The sequence below is a fragment of the Mixophyes fleayi genome, chromosome 6, assembly GCF_038048845.1.
Source record: "Mixophyes fleayi isolate aMixFle1 chromosome 6, aMixFle1.hap1, whole genome shotgun sequence".
Classification (NCBI taxonomy): Eukaryota; Metazoa; Chordata; class Amphibia; order Anura; family Limnodynastidae; genus Mixophyes; species Mixophyes fleayi.
Window position 1 is genome coordinate 188617377 of NC_134407.1, and position 6769 is coordinate 188624145.

Consider the following 6769-nt stretch of genomic DNA (forward strand, 5'->3'; position numbering starts at 1 on the left):
CCGCCCCGCCGCCGCTGCTGTGCATCTCTCTCGTGCCGCTGAACCGCTGACTAGATTAAAAAATCTAGTCAGCGGCGCCCTGCAGGTCCCGGCGCCCTAGGCAACTGCCTAAGGTTGCCTAATGGGAGCGCCGGGCCTGCCAACTGCTGGAGTATCTTGGGAGTGGGTGGGAAGGTAATACGATGATGTCTGACAGCGTGGCACTGGTGGGGGCAACAGGAAACTCATTTCAGTTGGTGACTCAAGAAGAAACATATAAGTAGTTTGCTATGATTTAATAGCCTATGGGGTTTTCTATGCTAGACATATGTTTATATAAAGTAAAATGCCTGGTTATACAACCCTACAAGCCTAATACATGTGCAGACTAAGGGGCATATTTAACAAATCACGGTAGTGCACTATTGTGCGCTTACCGTGGAATTAAAGCCCGATGTGCCCTCCGCAAATTTATTAAAGGTGCATCGCAGCAGATATCATGGATATCTGCTGCTTTGCACTCCTGATCGTTTTTGCGAGCAGTCACCATTCAACAGAATGGTGACTGCTCTGGCCGCAATCTAACAAGTCCCGAAAAAATATTTTTTTCGGGAACTTGTCTTGATAATGTACGCCAGCTTCATATCAGAATTGAAGAAATCCACTGCTGTCAGCTCTGCTCCGAAGAGCAGAGCTGGACAGCGCATGTGTGGAGGGACCACATGATCCCTCCCTGTCACTCAGCGCGCTCTCTCTGCAACGATAGTTGCAGAGACAGAGTGGGGACTTTGTGCGCATGTGCACTGCACATGCGCAATTGAAGGAAGAAGAGGAACGAAGAGGAGATCCCGAGACAGCGCATCCGAAGAGGGGGGTAAGTGTGATTTTTTCTATCACAGAAACAGCAGTTTTTCGGAACTGCTGTTTCTGTGTTCCCTTTTTAATAAATGTGAGAAATAGTTCAATCCTTATCCTTGCGATAAGGATTGATAACTATTTCTCACTTTTGCCGATTAATGATAAATGTGCCCCTGAGAGAGATAGTTTATCACCTCTTCAACAAAAACAGATTTGACAAATTTATGACACTCAACCCTTGTGACAGTTCATGAATGATCTGACAGGTAGACATGGCTGGTGTCTTATCATTTGGATTCCCCCTCATAAGGACAGATATGTTAAGCATTTACTTGTGGCTTCCTCTCATATCAATCACTGACACCTACTAATCACCTGCTTCAGATCACACACATAACATACGCATCTGTTCTGAAGAAGGACACTGCAAGTTCCACCAATGACCAGTTGGACCAGAACTGTGACACTTACATACGATATGGTGATGGATCTATTTACTGAAATCAGAGAAAACATCTAGGGAGATATTATACAGTTAGGTCCATATATATTTGTACACTGACACAATTTTTGCTATTTTAGCTGTTTGCCAGAACATATTCAAGATACAATTATATAAGGAATATGGGCCTAAAGTGCAGACTATCAGCTTTAATTTAAGGGTATTCACATCCAAATTAGTGGAAGGGTTTAGGATTTGCTGTTTAATATGTAGCTCACTCTTTTTTCAAGTGACCAAAAGTAATTGGACAATTGAGAAAAAGCTGTTTCGTGGACAGTTGTGAGCTATTCCTTCATTAGTTCTTTATCAATTGAGCAGGTAAAAGGCTGGAGTTGATATGGAATGTGGTATTTGCTGTGAACCCACAACATGCGGTCAAAGGAGCTCTCAATGCAAGTGAAACAGGCCATCCTTAGGCTGCAAAAACAAAACAAATCCATCAGAGAGATATCAGGAGTGGCCAAATCAACAGTTTGGTGCAATCTGAGAAAAAAAGAACTCACTGGTGAGCTTGGCAACACAAAAAGGCCTGTACGCCCATGGAAGTCAACAGTGGTGGATGATTGCAGGATCCTTTCCATGGTAAAGAAAACCCCCTTCACAACATCCAGCCAAGTGAAGAACACTCTCCAGCCGGTAGGCATATCATTATCCAAGCCAACCATAAAGAGAAGACTTCACAAGAGAAAATACAGAGGGTTCACCACAAGGTGCAAACCATTCATAAGCCTCAAGAATAGAAAGGCCTGATTAGACTTTGCAAAACAAATCTAACAAAGTCATCCCAGTTCTGGAACAGCATTGTTTGGAGAGATGAAACTAAGATCAACCAGTACCAGAATAATGGGAAGAAAAAAGTATAGAGAACAATTTAGAATGTGCATACCCCCTCTTCTGTAAAACACGGTGGAGGCAGTGTCATGGCATGGACATGCATTGCTTCCAGTGGCACTGGGCCACTAGTGTTTATTGATAATAGGACAGAAGACAGAAGCAGCCGAGAGAATTCTGAAATATATAGAGATATACTGTCAGTTGATTGGATGGTGCTTCACAGTGTAGATAGACCCAAAACATACTACAAAAGCAGCCCAGGAGTTTTATAAGGCAAAGAAGTGGAATATTCTGCAGTGGCCGAGTCAGTCTCCTCGCAGACAGTGCAGCATTCATCTCTGCATTTCGTAAAATATTCGACTAGCCCCGACGATTACTTCCGCAGCTTCAAGTTTCCTTAGACTCCGCCAAGGCTCTCGCTCTGTGGCTCAGTAAGTCATTCACTTTCGAACTTTATCATCAGAGTTTTTTATGGAATGACAACGCATTAGTGGCCACCTTCTGGCAAGGTCTGTCAGACAAAATTAAGAATGCTTTGGCCTCTCAGGAACTTCCAACCACCTTAGATACTCTGATCTCCTTATGTAACTGAGTCAATCTCCATTTTCGTGAAAGATCTTCTGAGATAGACAGATCCCGTTGTCCTGTGGTTAAATGAGCACCTCACTTTCATCATCCTATACCTGAGGACGAACCCATGCAAATCGGACATTCTTGTCTGACCCCAGAGGAACGTGACAGAAGACTTAGGAACAAGTTATGCATATATTATGTAGACCCAGGTCATCTGCTCAATGTCTGTCCCTAGAGGTCCCGACATACCTCCCAACTGTCCTTGCAGTCGGACTAAATCCTGACTAAGCGAGACAGTCACCCAAATTCAGGACTGCCCACCAGATTCAGAACAGTTGGCACACTGTCCTGCTCTCTCCTACCCCTCTTGGTCACTTTCACCACTTGTGGCAGCTGGTTTCTTTAGCTCAGTTCCTGCTTGTCTTGATCCTGGAATGTTGGATGCCCTTTTTTTTTAAAAAAAAAAAATGGGTACATGAGATTTTACTAACTCCATCCAGCCCCGGTGTTAAATCAATAGCACTCACGTTTTATAATTAGGCCTCCCTCAATTCCCAACAATAATAATATTCACATTTAATAAGTAGACCTATTTCCCTCCAACCAGCCCCAATATTAAATTAACAGTATACCCATTTACTCAAAACCTATTTCCCTTCCTCCAAACAGTTCTAGCAATAAATTAAATAGCATTAACGTTTAATAAATATAGCTATTTTCCACAACCATACCCGGCATTAAATAATTCATATTCACATTTAAAAAATAGCCCTCCTCCTCAAAATCAACTCCATGTTCAGTTAATAGCCGCAAACCACCCCAGCATTAAATTAAAGGTTCTGTCACCTCACCGTAAATAATTCTGCCCCCACCTACACTCCACCATTAAATAGCCTACCTTCCACACTATATTAAGATCCTCCCTTCCCTCACATTTTATATTAAAATACTCACATACAATATTAATACACTACACACACACACACACACACACACACACACACACCTTGTTACATCTGCACTCGCGCAGTCTGGTTCACTTCACGATCTAGCCATCCGCATGCCCGCCCAAGCAGCAGGACCTCCCTGCGTGGGCTGTTCGGCAGTTGGAGATTCAGTGATGTGCGGCCTATGCAAGTAATCACATGGGGTGCGCGCCATGTGACAGGTGCCATCCCATGTGATTACTTGCATCGGCCGGCCCTGCTTCTACCCCACAAACAGACCACACTTATAAGCCAACCCACAGGCAGATACTTGAATGGCGAATGCAGCCAAACCCATTCCTCCTTGCAGGGGTCCCTGGCGAAGACTGGTATCCTGTTAGACTCCACACCCTGGGTGTGAGTAGCAGAAACTTGTGCTGGTTCAGTATCTCTATATTGTGTTTCCGGATATGTACAAAGTGAGAGCAGTACTGTGATTGGTATAAGGTTCTAGGATGACATTATCTTCTTGCACCCTCATTCTGTCAATGGAAGGTGGAAAAATAGGGCAGGATGGCAACTGCTCCCCAGAACACTATTACTTTTACAGATAACAGTTAGGACAGAAAAAGATGGACAATGGTCCTTCAGTGCCCCACATATTGTACTAAGCACTGCGCAGTCTCTGGAGGTAATTTATGAAATGCAAAATGACCACTCTGCATGGCAAAAGTTACTTGGATCTACTGTACAAGTGCACCTAGATTTACACAGTGGTGCAGTGAATTATGGATCAAAGCAGCTATTGTAAAGGAAGGGGAGGAGCTGAGAGGATTGAAGGCGTTACTAGTAAAGTACAGAGTAGATGCACCTCTGCAACTCATTTTGCAGAATAGTAAAGAAACGAGATTTCAGTTTGTTGAACAATATTCTTGCAATGTGCTAAAGGGTGGAGAGTGTTCATTTTCCAGGGCATAGCTTACAGTCTGGAAGGGCGCACTCTGCAAAAAAAGACTTAAATCTAGCAGTAGGTTGGGGGCATCTAGCACCAGCTCAGATCAGGGTGGTAATCTAGCACCAGCTTAGAGCAGAGGAGCAATCTAGCACCAGCTTAGAGCACGGGAGCAATGTAGCACCAGCTTAGAGCAGGAGAGCAATCTAGCACCAGCTTAGAGCAGAGGGGCAATCTAGCACCAGCTTAGAGCAGAGGGGCAATCTAGCACCAGCTTAGAGCAGAGGGGCAATCTAGCACCAGCTTAGAGCAGGAGAGCAATCTAGCACCAGCTTAGAGCAGAGGGGCAATCTAGCACCAGCTTAGAGCAGAGGGGCAATCTAGCACCAGCTTAGAGCAGGGGGGCAATCTGGCACCAGCTTAGAGCAAAGGAACAATCTAGCACCAGCTTAGAGCAGAGGGGCAATCTAGCACCAGTTTAGAGCAGAGGAGCAATCTAGCACCAATTTAGAGCAGGGGAACAATCTAGCACAAGTTTAGAGCAGGGGACAGTCTAGCACCAGATTGGAGCAGGGGGGCAATCTAGCACCACCTTAGAGCATAGGGGCAATCTAACACCAACTTAGAGCAGGGGAGCAATCTAGCACCAGCCTAGAGCAGGGGGGCAATCTAGCACCAGCTTAGAGCATGGGGGCAATCTAGCAGCAGCTTAGAGCAGGGGAGCAATCTAGCACTAGCTTAGAGCACAGGGGCAATGTAGTACCAGTTTAGAGCAGGAGGGATTGGATCTCATCCTACACAGTTAATGATACACTTTTGCTCCTCAATGTTACATTACATGAAGAAGCACATTCCTCTATAATAAAGTTTTGTACCACATACACACACAGAGGCGCAAAGTATTAAAAACAATTCTGCTGTTCCCTCACTATCATGATGATTTTAACAATAAAATACATCTATCTATCTCTATCTCTATATATCTATATCTGTATACATCTATATATCTATATCTAGGGGCCCTGGTGCACTGCTTTGCCCGGGGGCCCATAATGTTGTTAAGATGGCCCTGCGTGTATCTAGCAAAATGAAAACATGAGGTACCTCATTACATGCAAGTTCTACATTGACATATATGCCTCAAATACCATAAAATTGTTGCTAAAATCAGATGCACTCACCTCCCAGATATAGAGGCCTACATCTAACAAGGGCTGGCTTGTAAGCCACAACAAAAGTGGCCTTACAGAGGCCTGACAGACAGCAGCCAAGACAACAGTAGTCAATATTTTGAAAACAAAAACAGAGAAGAAATAAACCATCGCTTGGTTAATCTGATATTATACCAGCTACATGGCAAAATAAATGCCCTATATGTATACAGAATACACTTCAGACTTATGTGATATGGTGGCCTTTGTGTGTGAGTGGCCCTTCCCAGTGTGGGCCTTCCACTATTTTTTATATAGAAGAACTGTGCATGCATCCACAGCCTGCACTCCTATTGATGAACGCCACTGGAGGAAATCTCGCTCCCTGGCAGAATTCCTTCACTTCAAATTCACCCAATAGTTCAGCCCTCTCCCTCGCTAAACAATCCTTATTTAAGTTCCTTATCTCTTCTCAGTCCTCCAATCTCTGCTGCCTCTTTCAACTCACTTCTTTGCCCTCTCCCTCCCCTCCCGTCCTCTCTCTCTGCTACTGACTTTGCCTTATTTTCTCCTCAAAAATCGCTGCCCTCAAGCACGATATATCCTCCTTCCACCACTCTGATGCCACCCCTACCATTCCACCGTCCTCTCCATACAGCCACCAACTACTATACTCCTGCCACCCTACTTCGGGTGAAGAAGTCCATTCTCCCATATTATCCTCTCCCTTTCTACCTGCCCTCTGGATCCCATCCCCTCTCACCTCCTTTAGGTCCTCTACCCCACTGCCTGCTCCCACCTGGCTCACCTCTTTAATCTGTCCCTCTCCAATGGGATCTTCCACTCATTCTTTAAACATGCTCTTACCTCTACCATTCTTAAAAACTGAATTATGACCCAACCTCTCTCTAACTACTGCCCCATTTCGCTTCTCATTTTTGCCTCCAAATTACTTGAGCGTATTTTCTGCAACCATCTCACCAGTTACCTCTTG